At 35.0% G+C, this 20,025-nt stretch overlaps 1 protein-coding gene across 10 annotated transcripts in view; it reads right to left on the bottom strand.

Annotated features, from left to right (window-relative positions):
* The window catches only part of LOC6052037 (GTPase-activating Rap/Ran-GAP domain-like protein 3), a 333,316-nt gene that overhangs the window by 141,098 nt on the left and 172,193 nt on the right, over window positions 1–20,025 (bottom strand). The window contains exon 1 of one of the 10 annotated variants that reach the window (XM_038264589.1): window positions 11,053–11,240. The exons of 7 other annotated variants lie outside the window; for them this stretch is intronic. The gene's annotated coding sequence lies outside the window, so the exon portion shown is untranslated. Of the gene's footprint in view, window positions 1–11,052; window positions 11,241–20,025 lie in introns of those variants that run through there. 2 more of the 10 variants (XM_038264590.1, XM_038264592.1) reach the window with 2 other exon arrangements.

Here is a 20,025-nt window from a genome sequence, read left to right as displayed (position 1 = left end):
AGAAATTTAAACTTTGAGAGGCTGTGTCTTAGCAAATTGCATTCCGATCAACAAGTAAAAAAAAAGGAAAATTATAGGAAATCTGCAAAGCTTTTTGAAAATATTTTTTAGGTGTATTTTCCATGATGAAGTTGTTAAAAGTATCATTCCTGGTCGGCAATTAATCCACCATATTTGCTTTGAAAATAAAAAATAATCAAAAAGGGTTTAACATAATCGTAATCATCTTTGTAGTCAGTGCTCCAAAAGCAAATAAACAAATCTGTTACCCTAAGTATTATCCAATTGAACAAATTGAAGATTTCAGAAAAAAAATCTACCTACAAATGCGTTAAACTTGACATTGATGCAACTGATTTTTTTTTCTTCTAGATAACGCCGGGGGACAAGCACAAACACCATGCACACAGTTTAAGCACGTTACCGCCGGTTAATTCAAGTTTCATAATATTTATTGATATATTTTCTATATATGGTGAATTTCTGTCTAAGGAAGCTAGAAAGCCTTACTAGTTTTTTTGACATTCATCAATTAAAAAAACCAAACCCAATTGACATTCTTCAAATCTGGACAATATCTCAAAATCAGTCACTTTCCCACGCTACAAATCTCCTAAGGAAGCCCGAAAAGAGCAAAGTTATGCTCCCACACCCACGCACCCGCCACCCACGCTCCCAAACAACGGAAGTCGGCGTCAAAGCATCCCCCCGCCAGATTCAAGCATTAAAGTGCGCGGGCAAAGTAAGTGTTTTGTAAGCGAAGAAATTTTCGATTTGCTTGCCTTCACCGGCGGCATCCGGTCGCCGACGAATGTCAACGGTTTAGAAGTGCTACAAGGTATGATTGATTTGTCATCAGCCAAAACAATATTTGAAAATAATAATGTGAATCTAAATTATCTTATTGAACAAAATATTGCAGTGATACTTTATTCTGAGAACATGTATTGGAGTAAAATTACGATCAAAAATTTAGTCCCACCTGGTATTATTTAAATACTTTTACGATTGGAAGCTTGGTGCTTGGGAACTGACATTGAGATCTGTTGAAGATATGTCACGATACGATTGCGAAAATATCCCCTGTTATTGACAGCAAATCCGAATATTCTGAAACTGCTTTACGAGCAGTAAAGAGAGAGTATAGTTTTTTGAAATAAGAGCGCCGTAATTGGTTAGCTATTTGCAAAAGGAATACGAGCAAAAAGTTCTGCCAGGAATGTTTTCCGGACAGTCATTCATATTGGTGCAGAAAAGTTTGAAGCTTGACGCCTTCCGACCTTTTTGATCTTCTTCCTGAGGATGTGTAGGGGGAACGAAGCCATAGCTGGCATATTTCCATTTGAGGTGTATTAAAACTCTTAAATGGATCATTTAGAAATATTAGAAATTAGCAAATATTTTCAATTTAATTCCCGACATCGAATTTATTTCCAGAAATACAAGGTCAAGAAAAGAGCATTTTCCCCTTGTTGAAGCAGTTTCCCATCATCCAGTTTCCTTGTCCTCAACAGCAATCGTCACCGACCGGAAGTTTGCTCCAGAAATAGGACACTTTTATGGTTGAAGTGCCTCAATTCCCCCTTTTTCCGAGTAAGAAAGACAAGACCGGACCACTCAACACTCCAGCATCGTTCCCGTTGTATTTACAAGATAAAGGGATAAGCTGGATTAGCTTGCATCACAAGTTTTTTACAGTTGGCTTGGAGAAGGAGTCAATTGAATGAAGAGATAATCGTACTGATAACCCCTGCTCTAATCGGAATGTTTTTCAGTATCTACCACTTAGGATTTAGAAAATGCTTTGGTGACTATATTTCCTATGGAATAACTTGATTGTTAGGAATTTATATTGGAGAATTTTGCTTCTGCGAAATACAAGCCAAATACAATATTACATGCTACTGGTTTAACCAACGTATTTTTAGCAAATCTTCTTATAAACTGCCATTATACCGGTTGTTGACTGCCACTGAGTTTATCCTCATCGGACAAGTTGATTGCAATACCAAACACAGAGCTGCTATCTGTCTGATGCAATTGAGAAAAATCGTTTCACATCGGTACGCGCACCGTTCAGTTATTTGCCAGATGCAGAGTCTAATTTTACAACACAAATTGTTTTCATGCAACGAGTTATCTTACCTAACCAGTGTACAGTTGAAACGAAATTTCTGTGAAATCGTCTGGCTTGCTCATTTAAATTGACTGTGGCGCACCTGCAAAATGAAGGGCAAGAGCAACAGATGCTGGGCTTTGTTTTCCTGACTGCTCTGCATCGACCTAACCGCGAATTCACCAGGATGCAAGGATTGATTCCTCTCGCTGGGTATGACAGGTTATCTGAGTAAATCTGTTAACGCACAATTGAAGAACCGTCATTGGATACGAGCTGTTTGCGAATGGGGATGAAACCGCAGATTTTTGCAGTTCGTTTTATGACTAAGGGTGGATTATGACGGTTTTAAGAAAAGGTTTTATTGTATCCATCAAATAAATTACAAGATACTTTTTGTAATCTTATCTACACAAAAACGCTTTATCGCAATTATGGTAACTTGTAGCGTAAATTCACCACTATCAGTGTTTTGCCTCTTTTTTAGTCTAAATACTCCACTCATGGTTCTTTTTTTTTTTTGACATTAGAAATCAGACCATTAGTTCCTAATTTATCTGCATTTTAAAAATTGAGTCCTTTTTTGTGACACTAACAAATCTTAAAAATATCAAAAACCATTCCAAATCTGAAATATATTATAACAGATTTGGATAGTATATTGAATGATGATTATGGAAAAAAATCAAATTATTCGCTCTACAGCATTGCCTTGGCGTTCTCGATTGCGAGATTCCTACTCGAAACTAGGTGTCCGAAGGCTTGATTGTTGAGGCAATTGCAAACCTCTTTTTACACCTTAGCTTCCATCCACCCCGGGATTCGAACTGACGACCCTTGGATTGTTAGTCCAACTGCCTACCAGCGACTCCACCGAGACAGGACCCAGGGAGACGACTCCTACACCTGGACTGAGCTAACGACCTAACCTTTGTAGGTTAGTCCGGGACCAACATTTACTTCCCTTCCGACGGAAGGCGTGATCAGACAAATCTCGTCTCGAAAAATGCCACCGGGACCGTCTGGGATCGAACCCAAGCCGACTGGGTGAGAGGCAATCACGCTTACCCCTACACCACGGTCCCGGATTATGGAAAACTATGTTTAAGTTAAACTCTTATACTTAAAAAACAACTTAAATTCAAGATATGATATACTTTAGGGTGACAAGGAGAAAATAAAAGTTTGGCTTTTGGCTCGATTATTTGGACCTACCTGTAAAAATAAGTAACTGTGCCAATTTTGAGCCAATCCAGGTAAGGGATAAGGGTCGCTATTGATCGTTGAAGTTTGTATGGGAAAATTCGCAAAAATGTATGGGGAAAAGCAAAAATTTCCAAATTCCACCAAAAAGGTGGCAACAATGTGTGGATCATTGTTAAGTGTGAGATTCTTATGTAAAATTCATGATCAACAACTTTGTCGAAGAATGCAAATGATCCGAGTTAACCCTGATGAGTTAAGACGTTTTTATATGTAGGGGAGAGTGGGGAAACTTGATCCCCGGGGACACTTGATCCATAGCCTGTATCTCGTCAGCATGTGGGTAGAAATATTACCTTTGTTCTAGAAAGTTGTGCGAAATAGACTAAAACTCATTGTTAAAAACAAAGAAAAAAAAATTAAAAAATCTTATAATTGAGTTATACACACTTTTCTGAAAAGTGCCGGAAAAAACCTCCAAGAGACATTTCAAAACAAAGAAAACATAATATTTTTTCAGTGTAGTATAGTAACCTGAATAGTAAATTAGCTTTTATCTGTAAGCTCATACACCCAATTTAAATGTGGTCAAAGACAAACTTATGGATAGTTGGACGAGCTCTCCGGTAAAAATATTTTAGAGACTGAAAAATCAAGTCTGTCATATAGAAATTGCCAAAAACCATCAAAAAACCTATTTTTTCAATATTTTTATTTTTAAAACCGCTTTAACTTCACAAGGATTGGACTTAGGACAATGGTCAATATGGAGACTTTTATGTAAAACGAAACGACTTTTATGTAAAATTGTCTGGAAAATCGACTCTCGAGTTCGGTTTTTGAAAATTTTGACGTTTAGAGCACTTTTCAAAAAAACAGTTTCAGTAAATGATTTTTGTATTTTTTTAGGTGAGTTGCTCCATCCTGCATTTTTCGTGAATCTTTTTGTAACATCTTAGGCTATTTCCACAAAAATTTTGAACGAAAAAAAATCGTGGGCTCACCTTTAAATTTGACTTTTAAACTTAAAAATCAAAAAAACTCATAAAAGTGGAGTGTTTTTTTCTTTCAGTGTATTTTTTTTTCGGAAAGCCCGTCAAATTTCCTACAAGTTTGTCTTTGACCACTTTTTGGTACAATGCAACAGCTTCGAGATACAGCAATATTTAAATTACCGTAAACCGGGGTCACTTTATAGGATTTCAATTTGTTTTTGAAATATTTTCCAACAGGTAAGGTTTTTCTCAAGATTATTATTTTTAAAACATGTACTGGGGTAGGCCACACAAAGTCCATGAACTATTTTGGAAAAAAAGTTTTTTCAATTGTGTTAAGAAAAATAGTTACGTTAAAAATGCTTAGTTTAAATTCCGGGGTGACTTTGATAGTCATAGTTTTTCTTGTTAAAATCATATTTAAGATGTTCAAACTTTATTTGTACGTTAAATGTACCATCACTAAATTAGCTGATATAGTTTTTAAGAAAAAAATCAATGTTTAAATTTAGTTAACTAAGTTTATAAGCTTTTTATCAAAATACTAATAAATTTTACATAAAATTGTTGAAAAGTAGGAATTTTGCCTGAAATTTGTTAAAACTAGTTTTGTTTATAAAATTATCGATTTATATTGCATTTTAAACTGAATACAAAGCACGAATCACAAGTTTTCACATTTTACATGAAATTTGTTCAACTGAAATTGCCTATAAATTTGGAGATTATTTTTAATTGTGTTTCAAGGACACATAATTTTTATTATTAACAAACTTATTTAACATTCTCCTAGTGGAAAATTGTCCAAAGAACCCGAAAATGCATTCCGTTTTCCGATTCAAAATCATGTTCATTGGGAAAATCATGACACTTTGAGAAGTTTTAAATAATGACTTTCATCAACATTTTCTTAATTATAGTAAACTAACTTTTTAAACATTTCAAAATTTTATGCAAAGTTCTTCTTGAGGTACTTTGAACACTTCTCTACCACGGTCAGAATGATTCTGAACCATTCCGTACGTATTTTAATTGTACTCTTCATTTTGCGGAAAAATCGCAAACCTATCAAAGTCACCCCGGCTATCAAAGTCACCCCGTTTTACGGTACGAAATACAAAAATATTAAAAACACTTACGCCCTTCTCAAATGTCATTATCGAGTGTAACTGGCTCCATATACACAAAAATGGCTTATATATGCCTAGGATAACATGTCTACAAAGTTTCATTGAAATCTGGAGAGGTCGGGTACAAAAGTACCAGAAAAAATCCTGATTTGAGCTGGAATTGCTCATATAAAATTTAGTCGACAAGTCATCAACTAATAGTTCAATTTTCAATGTTGGAAAAAAAAATAAAATATATATGGATATTATGATCCTTTAAAAATAAATAAATCAAGAACAGTCAAGCCCTTTTGAAATAATATTCAAGCATTTAAAAGTTCCGATTTTTAAGCCCCTAAAACAAATATAAAAAAATTAAAAATAATTAATATATACGAATTTTGAAAAGTTTTTTTTGTAAAAAATAAAAAAAAAATTTGTAAGAAGGGATAACTTGAAAAGTCGACAAAAATATTTTTAATGCAAAGGACTCATCAAAACCTACAACTTTGTCAAAGACAGCAAATCGATTTCGAACATTTATGCGTAGTTTTTTTTTGTATGGACAACTGCCAAAATTGTATGGAGACTGGTATGGGTGAACCAATGACACAAAAAGGCTTCTTTGGTCAAAAGCCCCTCAAAGTTTGAGCCAAATAAAATAGGTACAAAAAATAAAATTGTGCAAAATCAGCTGATTTGGTAGAAAACTGCTCATTTTGTAAAAGCATATTTTTGTTTGTTTGTTTTTTAATTACTTTGATGATGAATTTAGCATCTTCTCTTCCATTCTTACGCAAATATGTCATAATTCCGCGCTACTCTCAGCATATCAAACCGAACACCGTTGTACGATAACAAGACCACATCTATTTGAACGCTTTGATAACACGCTTATTTCCCACACCTCTAAACCAAAACTGCACACTTCACCCAGATAAACAAACCAAATCACCACCACCGGCCGGGTGCGATCGTGCGTGTCAACACCTGAACATAACAAACACGTCACTCCATAGACCTGCCAACGCCAAATGTCCTCCCCCAATTGGCATTGACCCAGTCACGCGTAGGTTTCGCCATTGACAAATAGCGCGTACTGCAGCTTCCGGACTTGAATTCGATGTGATGTGGACTTCACGGCCACGGATGTTATGAATATTTTAATTTGAAATGATTTTTCCTCTTTGTTCAAACCGTGGTGTTGTGAAAGCCATCGGATTGCGTGCAGGTCTGTGGTTTCGCCAGTGATGAGCAAAAAATTGATGGAAAAGCTCGAAAAAAATACGATTTTTCATGCAGTTCAATTAAGCTGGTTGGATAGTTGGGCAGAAGTTTCTGATTGGATGAATTGTGTTCGTTGAGCTGATCTCAATCCGATGTTTACACCGCAGGTCATCGGAATCCACTCTGAATGATATTAATTTCCCACCCTGCATCAAGCAGTGTTCGTGCCTCGAATAAACCCGTTGATTCATTAATTCACTTTGTCTGAGGCACATTTGTAAACGCAAAAGTTAGTCTTGTAGCATTTTGACGCTCAAGAATCCAAAGGGCAACAAGGCTTGAGGTTGTGAACATTTGGCATTTCCACCCAATTTGTGCTAATAGGAGGACATCAACCAACTTGTTAGCAAGCAGGACTGGTATTGTACAGTTTGGGATGATCAAACTCAGTTTATTCACTGCTTAAAAAGCAAATAAATAAAAATATAACTCTATCAAACCGTTACTCATCGAATCATAAGTCGCTCTAATACGGTTCCAATCTTCGTTTCCAGGCAGCCATAAACATCGATCAGAAAGAAAAAAGTTTTTCCCTTTTATTATCTCAGCCAGTCCAAAGTTTTCCCTCCCAAATAAACTCAAAAAAGGTACTAGAAATTCAACTTTTTATAACCCCTCTGACTTTTCCGACATGATAATGAAACGTGAGAAATTGATTGGCGTCACTGGTGCATGCAGCATGAAGCTGCTGAGTTTCTGCCGAAAGTTTCTCAATTTCACGAGCTTCAAAAGCATCGTCACCAGAGAACAAAAATAAGGACAAGGAACTTGAGACCAAGAGACAACAAAAAACAACGAAAATATCGCTAACCTAGGGAAGCAAAGTGTGTCACCCGAATGATTTGGGCGGAAACTAAAACTTAAACTCAATTGAGATCTCAAAGGAAAGTTAGGATAATAGATTGATTGAAAATGTTATTCATTTTGAACAAAGCTTTAGTTTCAAATCAAAACATTTATTTCAAAATTTTAACAGATATCATTTCGGCAATGCTATCAATACATCGATGCCTCTGTACTCTCTTGTACCAAGCCTATGTAGTAAGTATATGAGAGCTCAGAAGCATTGATATATTGATAACAATATTACGCTATAAGATATTGTAATTTGAAAAGTAAATTTTAAAGATAGTGTACTGATGTTCTTAAGAAATAATGACAAGGAAGTAACCTAAATATTCATAAAATAACACTAACCAACAAATTTCCTGTGTATTCCCAAGCATAAACTTTGTAATTCCCAAAAACACGTGCGTTTAGAATTTTTCAAAAATATAAGGCTCGGTTGACGATTTTTTTTGCGATTCTGACAATTCATCTATATTTGAATAAAAAATATTGATCAAAATCTTAAATTAAATCGTCATTCTGTTTTTTTTTTTGTTTTCTATTCTGTTTTTGTTTTGTTTTTTATTTTTTATTTTTTCTGTTTTTTCGGATATGTTTTGTAGTTTTTGTTTGGTTTCTTGTAATTTTTTTTTGTTTTTTTTTGTTTTTCAAGTTTTTTAATTTGTATTTTATTTTTTCTTATTTTTAAATTTTTAAGTTTTTTTTTTTTTGGTTTTTGTTTTTATTTGCATTATTTTTTGTAGTTTTGTTTTCTTTTGATTTTTTGTTCTTTTGTTTTTAAGTTTTTAAGTTCCTAAATTTTTGAGTTTTAAAGTTTTAAAGTTTTAAAGTTTTAAAGTTTTAAGTTTTAAAGTTTTAAAGTTTTAAAGTTTTAAAGTTTTAAAGTTTTAAAGTTTTAAAGTTTTAATGTTTTAAAGTTTTAAAGTTTTAAAGTTTTAAAGTTTTAAAGTTTTAAAGTTTTAAAGTTTTAAAGTTTTAAAGTTTTAAAGTTTTAAAGTTTTAAAGTTTTAAAGTTTTAAAGTTTTATAGTTTTAAAGTTTTAAAGTTTAAAGTTTTAAAGTTTTAAAGTTTAAAAGTTTTAAAGTTTTAAAGTTTAAAGTTTTAAAGTTTTAAAGTTTTAAGTTTTAAAGTTTAAAGTTTTAAAGTTTTAAAGTTTTAAAGTTTAAAGTTTTAAAGCCTTTAAAGTTTTAAAGTTTTAAAGTTTAAAGTTTTAAAGTTTTAAAGTTTTAAAGTTTTAAAGTTTTAAAGTTTAAAAGTTTTAAAGTTTAAAGTTTTAAAGTTTTAAAGTTTTAAAGTTTTAAAGTTTTAAAGTTTTAAAGTTTTAAAGTTTTAAAGTTTTAAAGTTTTAAAGTTTTAAAGTTTTAAAGTTTTAAAGTTTTAAAGTTTTAAAGTTTTAAAGTTTTAAAGTTTTAAAGTTTTAAAGTTTTAAAGTTTTAAAGTTTTAAAGTTTTAAAGTTTAAAGTTTTAAAGTTTTAAAGTTTTAAAGTTTTAAAGTTTAAAGTTTTAAAGTTTAAAGTTTTAAAGTTTAAAAGTTTTAAAGTTTTAAAGTTTTAAAGTTTTAAAGTTTAAAGTTTTAAAGTTTTAAAGTTTTAAAGTTTTAAAGTTTAAAGTTTTAAAGTTTTAAAGTTTTAAAGTTTTAAAGTTTTAAAGTTTTAAAGTTTTAAAGTTTTAAAGTTTAAAGTTTAAAGTTTTAAAGTTTTAAAGTTTTAAAGTTTTAAAGTTTTAAAGTTTTAAAGTTTTAAAGTTTTAAAGTTTTAAAGTTTTAAAGTTTAAAGTTTTAAAGTTTTAAAGTTTTAAAGTTTTAAAGTTTTAAAGTTTTAAAGTTTTAAAGTTTTAAAGTTTAAAGTTTTAAAGTTTAAAGTTTTAAAGTTTTAAAGTTTTAAAGTTTTAAAGTTTAAAGTTTTAAAGTTTTAAAGTTTTAAAGTTTTAAAGTTTTAAAGTTTTAAAGTTTTAAAGTTTTAAAGTTTTAAAGTTTTAAAGTTTTAAAGTTTTAAAGTTTTAAAGTTTTAAAGTTTTAAAGTTTTAAAGTTTTAAAGTTTTAAAGTTTTAAAGTTTTAAAGTTTTAAAGTTTTATAGTTTTAAAGTTTTAAAGTTTTAAAGTTTTTTTAGTTTTTTAGTTTTTTAGTTTTTTAGTTTTTTAGTTTTTTAGTTTTTTAGTTTTTTAGTTTTTTAGTTTTTTAGTTTTTTAGTTTTTTAGTTTTTTAGTTTTTTAGTTTTTTAGTTTTTTAGTTTTTTAGTTTTTTAGTTTTTTAGTTTTTTAGTTTTTTAGTTTTTTAGTTTTTTAGTTTTTTTGTTTTTTAGTTTTCTGTTTATTTTATTTTGTTTACGGCGTCTTTGGCTGTGAATACTGAAATGTTTTTTTTTTTGTTTTAAGCTACGAAAGAGATCTTTAAAAAACTAGAAAACATGTATAAACAACATTATAATGCTTCTTAAAAGCATCTTTTTTAACAAGCAATATTGACGAATCAATCATTTTGTTAAATTAACATTAAATTGATCTTATGAAATCAAGCATGATACAGCATGATTGAAAAAAAGTCTAAGCTGGCACTACTAAAAATACAGAACAATCAAAACAAATTCGAAAACTGTGTTTTTCTCCTCAACCATGTTTTAATGTCAATAAGTGAAACATTCGAAACTCGGAATGTATTGATCATTAAGGAATTTTATTTGTCAACAAAATATTGGAATGTTCATGAATTTTTTTTCCCATTAGTGTGTTACATTTTTTTTCCTATGTGTGATCCCAAAAGTTATTTTTAGTTAAATAATTATTTTTTAATGGTTTTTCATGGTATGACTCTGATTTTATGACAATCAATGGAAATTTGAAAAATAGGATAATGATTTCAATAGAATCAAATTTTTTTTTCAACAAAAATGTTTAAAGATCAAAACAATGCTTTATTCGTTCAATTTCTATGACACAAGGAATATATGTTTAGTTCTACTTTTAAAAATTAAATAAATTCCAATTACAGCAAAAAAAGATTGTTGAATTGTCCAACAATGTTTTTTGTTTTTTTTTTTCAAGCCTTGGTGGATTAAAATAAAATGATTTTATTAACCCTGTGAGCATTCAAAAAAATAACCTGTCAATAATACCACTTGTAAGCCACTGATGTGAGTAATTTTAATTTAAAATCCTAGTAAAAACGTAATCAACACAATCTTCCACGAAAATCCACTTCCCTTTGTGGGGATCACAAAGGTAGTAAAGCGCCGTCCACAATAAAAGCTAAAGTCAATTAATTCCACTCGAAAAAGTTCACTTTCCACAGCCGGCAGAGTGCTTTTCGGCGTTCAGAACTCGATGTTGGTCTTTTTGTTCTCCGTAACCCGTCCCCGCCGCTGAACAAAGCTTCGCGATAAAAATCACGACACATTCACTAATCCACCTTTTTCGTTTGACGGTTTTTGTGCGTCGCGTGTCACGAATCAATTTACAACAATAGAGAAGACGGGAGAGGCTGGAAAACACACTTACACACCGGTGCGATTTAGGCTTTCGTTGAAAAGGTTTCACTAGCAAAACACCGTTAAAACACCGGTAGTAACACACACACCCCAAAAAGTTATCCAAGAGTAAGGTAAGGTCACGCCGAATCACCGCCACCGAGAACGGAACCGAACTGCAAAACAGGCGTCCAAACCGCGCGAAAGCTCAGCGAACACTGAGTCCAAAGTTCGCCGCGATAAGCAATGTTTCTGCGTGTTTCTTCCATTTTCACACACGCGGGGACCGACTTTTCCGATTCATTCATCATTTCACACATTCCGTTGGTCCGGAGGAAGAGGGGAGGAAATTCCGGTTAAAACAAACGCACACTAACGCACCCGTGAACACAATGTAAACAAAGCGTTCGGCTGCGCACGTGGAGCAGGAGAGCTTTCCGAAGGGTGGAGCTTTTGGAAGGGAGAAAAATGACGCATGCTCAACAAGAGCAGGGATTCAGTTCGAAAAACGGAAGTTTTATAGAAATATTCGAGGATTTCAGGATAAAAGCGCACTTGTAGCACAAGCTCACCAGTTTTCGCAATTGAGCTTTCATAAGAAAGAGGGAAATATTTCACCGTTAGAAAAGCTTTGCAGATATTTTAAAATACCAAGCGCCTGCATGAAATGCTTCAAGGAGCTTTGTACTGATGGAAACGCACGGTTGTTCGAAATAGATAGTGGTTCTGGAGTTCTTTGAAATATAGAGTTATTTTTCACAAATTAGTCATTTCACTTCTTGAAACATAATAATTTGAATGTTTTATTTAATATGATGTTTTTTATTTAGTTTAATTATTCTTTTAATTGTCTTTGTATGATTAACTCATTTTAAAGGTAATTCTATAATGAAAAAACAAAAACTGGTCATTTTTGAAAGCGCGGCCAAAAATCATACAAAATGTGGTGTTTTCGGGAAAAATGTTTAAATTCAATGAAGATGCTACATCTTCAGGTAGGTAAGAATCGGACAACTATTGTTTCCATATATTTTGACGATTTTTCTCTAACAAACTTCACGGACTTAGGGGTTCTCGTGGTCAGAATGAGCAAAAATATTCAAAACAACTTCGAGTACGATTTTTTTTTACTGTGAACAGACACGGACCACTGCGATACTTGCGTATCTATTGTAGTATGGCCTGTTCTCAGGTTTTCTGTTTTGCTGCTCAGGTTTTCTGTTTTACAGCCTGCCGAACAATCTTCTTCCGTAGAGCTATTGTTTGAGCGTGACAGTATTGACGAATTATTCGAACAGTTGCCCCCTTTCATTCCCCAGATCACCCAAGTAACATTTTTTTCCAGGAGTTCTACAAGAGCTCTTCAAGATAGCTACAGCATAGCAGTTTGGACCGCGGTAGGATAAAATTCTCTTCAAAACTTCTTCAGGAGTTTGGAAGAGTACTTGAAGAGAGTTTTATCCTACCGCGGTCCAAACTGCTATGCTGTAGCTATCTTGATGAGCTCTTGTAGAACTCTTGGAAAAAAATGTTGCTTGGGCAATCCCCCAATGGTATGCCACACGAGCACGAGAAACCTATCCGAGGACGTAGAGATGAGCGAGATTGAGGGGAAATCTCGTTTATTTTTGACCCATATAGAGATCGTTACCGATCACAAAAAAAAACAAATCTGTGTAAAATCGCATGCAAAAGTATGCACATCACCTTTGTGAGCAAAAGCATGTAATATTGTATGAGAAAACGTGTACACAAAAAGCATGTACGGAAGAAAAAAAGAGATCATCCACACCCCAAAAAATAACAACACTCTGGCGAGAGTCACATCCAGATTGCCAAGTCCGCGCCCTAACCATCAGACTCAGTCGCCAAAATATCGTCCGTAATATGCAATGTTTGGCCCTTTTAAAATGTTTGTCTTGACCTAAAAAATTTCAAAATATTACACAAATGTTTCATGTTTTAACATTGAAAACCGGACCATTAGTTGCGGAGATACCGACATTAGAAAATGGTGGGTTGTTTGGATGAGACTAAGAAACCATCAATTTTTCTGTTTCTTTTTCTTTATGCCGCTATATCTCAGCAACCAGAGGTCCAATCTTCAATGTCTCTTAGAAAATTTTATAGAAAACAAGCCTTACCCGACAAACTTCGTTCTGCTTTTTTTTTGTTTGTTGACGTTTTTAACTTTATTGTTTCTTCAGCCTCCTGTGATCTAAATTTGATAACTTTTCCCATACAATCTGCAGATTTTCCGAAATCGGTTCCAGAGTGGCCAAAGTTGTAACTTTTTATCGTAAGAACCTTCCTTGGACTTATACGAACCCAACGCAACAAAGAGCACCTCAATCCGACGTTCCGTGTTGAATTGATTCGCGTTCGAACAAAACCGTCGATTTTTTTAAATATACAGCAATTCCTCACGAAAACAGCATGATTCGAAAAAAGAAGTTCTCCGTGTTTGGCCATTAAGGTGACCTACGCCGTGTTAGGGTGGTCCAAAAAATGGCAATTTTCGTCGATTTTCGCAAATCGACTTTTTTCAAAAAATCATATTTCCGCTCCATTTTATCAAATTTTAGTTGTATTAGACGCAAAAGAAAGGTGATTAGTTTGCCTATTTGGGAAAAATAGTAAGAAGTTTCCAAAGTCAAGTTTAACATTTGAAAAGGTCGTATGAAAACTTAAAATGCTGCTTTGAAGGTCTCAGGACCAATATGTTTACCTGATTCCTCGGAAAATTTTACAAAATGTTTTCATTACTCTGAGATACATTTTTTTGAAAATAAAAACTGGGTTTTTTGACGCGCCACGCGCAAAAATGGGAAAATGACGAAAACGGGAAAAAATCGACTTTTTTCACTAAAACTGCGATAACTTGAAAATTTCAGCGATGACCTATACATGTTATGGTACCAAAAGTTGAGTCCTTTTTTTTTTTTTTTGATTTTCTGAACTTTTCAAAAAAAATATTTTTAGAAATGGTCACTCATTAAAGAAATAGAAAAACTGCAAATATTTCGCTAAAATCAAACATATCTTGGAAACAGAGCCCTTCATCAAAAATTATGTAAAGTACTTTTCGATTTGAAATTCAATTTTACATAAAACAATTACGTCAAATTTGTTTTTGTATAAAATTTCGATTTTTTCCAAAAATCACTATTTTTTCAAAAATTTATAACTCGGCGGCAGATTTTTTGGCCATGTTTCTCTATGGCTCAAAAGTTGTGGTTTTTTGTCCCCTAAAACATATCAAAAAATCTCGAAAATAAAAAAATATGTATTTTGAGAAATTGAGTTTTTGTGAAAAAAAAGTTGATTAAAAAATCTGCAATTTTTTTTCCGTGTACCTATTTTTTTCTCAATAGTCCTCAACAATACCTACAACTTTTCCGAAGACACCAAATTGATCAGAAAATTCACTCAAAAGTTACAGCTGTTTGAATATGTACGTATCATTTTTGTATGGACAGCAGGCAAAATTGTATGAAGACTTGTACGGGTGAACCAATGACACAAAATAGCTTCTTTGGTAATAGGGAAGGTCCTCACAAAGTTTAAGCCAAATCAAAAAATACAAAAAATAAAAATGGTCGAAATCGGCCGATTTCGTTGAAAGTTCCTCAACTGATACCAGGATGTTTTTTTTTCTTGGAATAACGTTGAGTATTTTAATCAATAATTTGCCACATTTAAAGACGAAGAACAATAGATCACGGATCTTTAAATAGACGTACGGCTCCGTGATAGCAAGGCCGATTGAGCCAGTTAGGGTATAGGTTAAGATAGAGGACAAAGAATAAAAAAATGTGCCCCATTTAACCCGCAAGGTCATGGGCACCACCGGTGTAAAACAGTGGCTTTATGCACAAATGAAAGTATCTTAAACTGGGATGACATAGATAGGATTTCAATTTTTTTTAATCAAATACTATTGGGTAATTCTCCGCCAACTCACACAGCAGTTGCCCCGACCCCTTTTCGATTTGCGTGAAATTTTGTCCTAAGGGGTAACTTTTGTCCCTGATCACGAATCCGAGGTCCGTTTTTTGATATCTCGTGACGGAGGGGCGGTACGACCCCTCCCTTTTTTGAACATGCGAAAAAAGAGGTGTTTTTCAATAATTTGCTGCCTGAAACGGTGATGAGATAGAAATTTGGTGTCAAAGGGACTTTTATGTAAAATTAGACGCCCAATTTGATGGCGTACTCAGAATTCCGAAAAAAACGTATTTTTCATCGAAAAAAACACTAAAAAAGTTTTAAAAATTCTCCCATTTTCCGTTACTCGACAGTAAAAATTTTTGGAACATGTCATTTTATGGGAAATTTATTGTACTTTTTGAATCTACATTGACCCAGAAGGGTCATTTTTTCATTTAGAACAAAATTTTTCATTTTAGAATTTCGTGTTTTTTCTAACTTTGCAGGGTTATTTTTTAGAGTGTAATAATGTTCTACAAAGTTGTAGAGAAGACAATAACAAAAATTTTGATATATAGACATAAGGGGTTTGCTTATAAACATCACGAGTTATCGCGATTTTACGAAAAAAGGTTTTGAAAATGTTGGTCGTCGTTGATCATGGCCGTTCATGGTCACCCGCGGCAGACACGGACGACGAAACAAAGAGAAACGCAAAAAGTAACTTTTTCAAAACTTTTTTTCGTACAATCGTGATAACTCGTGATGTGTATAAGCAAACCCACTTATGTCTATATATCAAAATTTTTGTTAGAAAAAACACGAAATTCTAAAATGAAAAATTTTGTTCTAAATGAAAAAAATGACCCTTCTAGGTTAATGTAGATTCAAAAAGTACATTAAATTTCCCATAAAATGACATGTTCCAAATTTTTTTTAAGTCGAGTAACGGAAAATGGGAGAATTTTTAAAACTTTTTTAGTGTTTTTTTCGATGAAAAATACGTTTTTTTCTGAATTCTGAGTACGCCATCAAATTGGGCGTCTAATTTTACATAAAAGCCCTTTGACACCAAATTTCTATCTCATCACCATTTCAGGCAGCAAATTATTGAAAAACACCTCTTTTTTCGCATGTTCAAAAAAGGGAGGGGTCGTACCGCCCCTCCGTCACGAGATATCAAAAAACGGACCTTGGATTCGTGATCAGGGACAAAAGTTACCCCTTAGGACACAGTTTCACGCAAATCGAAGAGGGGTCGGGGCAACTTTTCCCGATGTCGTGTGAGTTGGTAGAGAATTACCCCGCTAAAAACCAATTTTCACGCAAATTGAAGAAATGTGAAGTTCACCAAAACCGTCTTAGTTGGAAAAAATGTGAAAAAGATCACCGCAATCAGGAAAAATCCATTCAAAAACTTCACTCAGTGCTGATCTCCTCTGTAAATCCCTATTATCTGTGATGAATTTCATCATACTGTAAGGTACTGACTCTGATTGTGGCAAACTTTCCAGGTGAATCACATCCCTTACGCCCCCACCCACAACAACACCGAGGTCAAAAACACTCCACTCTTGAACTCCAAGCTCCAACCAATATATTTTCATCAACAAAGTTGGAAGAAAAGTTTTGCGTATTTTCGGGCGTACCTTCCCGTCTCGATTTCATTCTCAAAATTCCGCCCGGTAGCTTCCCATTATGAGCAAAGTTTCCGCTGCGAAACTTTCGCTCGCCAAGAATTGCGGGGCAGAATTTCGGTTTCACTTTGCGTCTTGCGGGGAAGCTGCTCATGCTTTTTCTACTCCAGTTTCCCGGGCTCGAATTCAAACGATTTCCTTAAAGTTGTTTCACGGTTGACTTGACACCAAACATAACCTACATTTCCCGGTTCGTCTTGTTTCGTCGTGGCTGGTGTTGTTGTTGATCTTGGGCTCGCTCAAACGGATGTTGTTTTGCCACTAGTGCTCACGAAGCGGAAATAAATCAGTCTTGTCAAGGCTTGTCGAGTCGAGGACTTTGGTGGGTTTGTGCGTTTTTTTTTGTTCCTGGAAGGGCAAGGATTTTCCCTCTCACGAAAAAAGAAGGAATTCAATATGTTAGGAAGCAATCCGTCAGCTTTATTGCTGACAGAAGAGTTGTTTGAGCTGACACCGGATGGTACGGTGATAGAAGTTGGAGACGTCTATCCTTACGGCAGTTTTATGTTTTGAGAATAGCTTTCATACTTTTTATTTACAATTTTCGTTATTTAGATAACACAAATATTACACCGATTTTTGCTTATAACAAAATTCAAGAGTTTTTTTTAAAGGACCTATGAGCAATTCTCTACAAAAAGCGGAAATTGATTTTATTTTTATTTTTGATTTGGCTTAAACTTTGTGGGGGCCTTCCCTATGACCAAATAAGCTATTTTGTGTCATTGGTTCACCCATACAAGTCTCTATACAATTTTGGCAGCTGTCCATACAAAAATGTTACGTAAATATTCAAACAGCTGTAACTTTTGAGTGAATTTTCTGATCAATTTGATGTCTTGAGCAAAGTTGTAGGTATTGTTGAGGACTGCTGAGAAAAAATAGGTACAAGGAAAACATTTTTGCAAATTTTTTTATTAACTTTTTTTTCACAAAAACTCAATTTCCCAAAATACATATTTTTTGATTTTCGAGATATTTTTATATGTTTTAGAGGACTAATATCCGCAACTTTTGAACCATAGAGAAGTATGGTCAAAAAATCTGCCGCCGAGTTATAATTTTTTTTAAATCGAAATTTCATCATAAAATAAAATTTGACCTAAAATTTTTAAATAAAATTGAATTTTAACTCGAAAAGCACGTCATCGGGACTGGCAACACCAGCCAGCAACAGTCAACTGTTCGGAGCTCCTCAAACTTTTCGATTTTTTCGCCGTAATTAACCGTGTTTACCCGCGAGTTTGCTGCTCCAGCATGCCAAGGGCCAGCCGTGGCCGTGGCAGTTCGAGTGCGGCCTCGAAAAACCCGCGAAGTTCATCTACCGGCAGAGTGCAGAAAGGTAAACACACCAACGCCGCATCGACCGCCATCGCGCACGGGAGCGTGCCCGGTGACGTCACCGATCCATCGTTTTTACACGTGTCATACCGTCCACGTGAGTCCCCAGTACGGACGAGACAATCGACCCGGGCATCCGGAAGCACTTCCGGCCAGCAGCAGCAGCAGCAGCAGTCCACCAGCACTACGACAACAACCACTTCCAACGTTCCCACCAGCAACGAATTTGAGATGCTGAGTGGAGAAGAAAACAACACCGCCAGTGACAGCAGCAGTGCTGGCGACGACGATGACGATGATGAACTTGCGCGCAAGCAAGGAAAGCAGAAAAAGTGTAACTCTCCGAAGGAACGACGTCCACCTCCAATTTTTGTTTTGGATACGTTGGCTGACGATGTTGACGAGTTGCTTGAGGGACTCCAATATTGTCTCAAAATCAGCAAAACTTCTGTGCAAGTGATTACCCACAAGAAGCTGCATTTCGACTTGGTGGTGAAGAAGTTGAAGTTGCGAAACTTCAAATTCTTCACATTTGATCCTGCAGAGAAGGTCCCAGTGAAGATCGTCCTTCAGGGATATCCGGACCGCCCGATCTCCGACCTGGAAGAACACCTGACGGGCGTCAAGGTAAAGGCTCGAGAGATAAAGGTGCTCTCAAAATCGACTACGGTGACAGGTACGTACACCTTGTACCTCCTGTACTTCGATCGCGGGTCCGTCAAAATCCAGGACCTACGGCGGATCAAAGCACTGGACGGCTTCTTTGTGACGTGGCGATTCTATACGAAGAATCCGGCCGACGCAGCTCAATGCCACCGCTGTCAGAAATTCGGACACGGTTCCAGAAATTGCAATCTTCCACCCCGGTGTGTAAAGTGCGGTGAGACCCACTTCACCGAAAGGTGCAATCTTCCGCGGAAAGACCAGCTGGGGGAAAACGCCCAGCAGCACAAAGCGCGCGTCAAGTGTGCGAACTGTGGTGGAAACCACACGGCGAATTTCCGTGGCTGTGCCGCGCGGAAAAAGTACCTCGAGGAGCAGGACAAGAAGAAGAAAGCGCCAGCGTCCCGCCAACCTCCAAAGACATCGAGCTCGAACGCTGCAGCAGCTGGCGGCGGAGCGGTTCCATCGACCAACCCAGCGTTCCCTCCCGGTTGGGGAGGTTCGTACGCTAGAGTAGCCGCTTCTGGGAGTGGTACTTCACCGGGACAAGCAGACGTCACCGGAGATGACCTCTTCACGCTTCCCGAGTTTTTCGCTCTTGCTGGAGAGATGCTCAAGCGCTTCCGTGCCTGCCGGAACAAGGCAGAACAATTCCAAGCTCTCAGTGAGCTGATGATGAAGTACATCTACAGCGGATAAGCTGACTTGTGCAGCGAAGTTTTTCGACGTCAATGGACAAAAAATACTGTGATTTAGTTTTAAGCTTTTCTATTTCTATCCTTTTCCTTAGTAAATCTAGAAGGTTTTTTTTTTTTAATTTTCCCTTCTCTTGCCAAATCCATTGTTAGAATATCCAATTACATCAAAATGAATTATAGTTCAAATCATAGTTGAAAGGAACTCCAAAACTCTATTAGGTTATAAGAATTACAAAATTGTGAATTGATTATTTACTAATAAAAACTAATTGAATTGAACTCGAAAAGCACTTTACAGATTTTTTGAAAAAGGGCTCCGTTTTTCAAGATATAGCCACCGAATGTTTGATTTTAGCGAAATATTTGCAGATTTTCGATTTTTAAAAATAGTGACCATGAGTGACCATTTCTGAAAATATTTTTTTTGAAAAGTTCAGAAAATTTGCTATAAAATTGTCTAAGAGACATTGAAGATTGGACATCTGGTTACTGAGATACAGCGCACAGTGGGCGGAAACCCACCTCTAATCCCATTAAATTGAAGCCGCTGTTTTTTTCTTCTGAAAAATAGTTTTTCTTATGTAAAAAAATCTCAGGAATCGATTGGCGCATAGCAAACCCACCGGAAATGACGGGAAAGGGTCCATTTTGCCCCATTTGTCCAAATAATTGGAA

The sequence above is a fragment of the Culex quinquefasciatus genome, chromosome 3 (genome assembly GCF_015732765.1).
Source record: "Culex quinquefasciatus strain JHB chromosome 3, VPISU_Cqui_1.0_pri_paternal, whole genome shotgun sequence".
NCBI classification, from domain to species: domain Eukaryota; kingdom Metazoa; phylum Arthropoda; class Insecta; order Diptera; family Culicidae; genus Culex; species Culex quinquefasciatus.
Note: the sequence above shows the minus strand (reverse complement) of the source record. Positions and strands in the feature narration are given on the sequence as shown.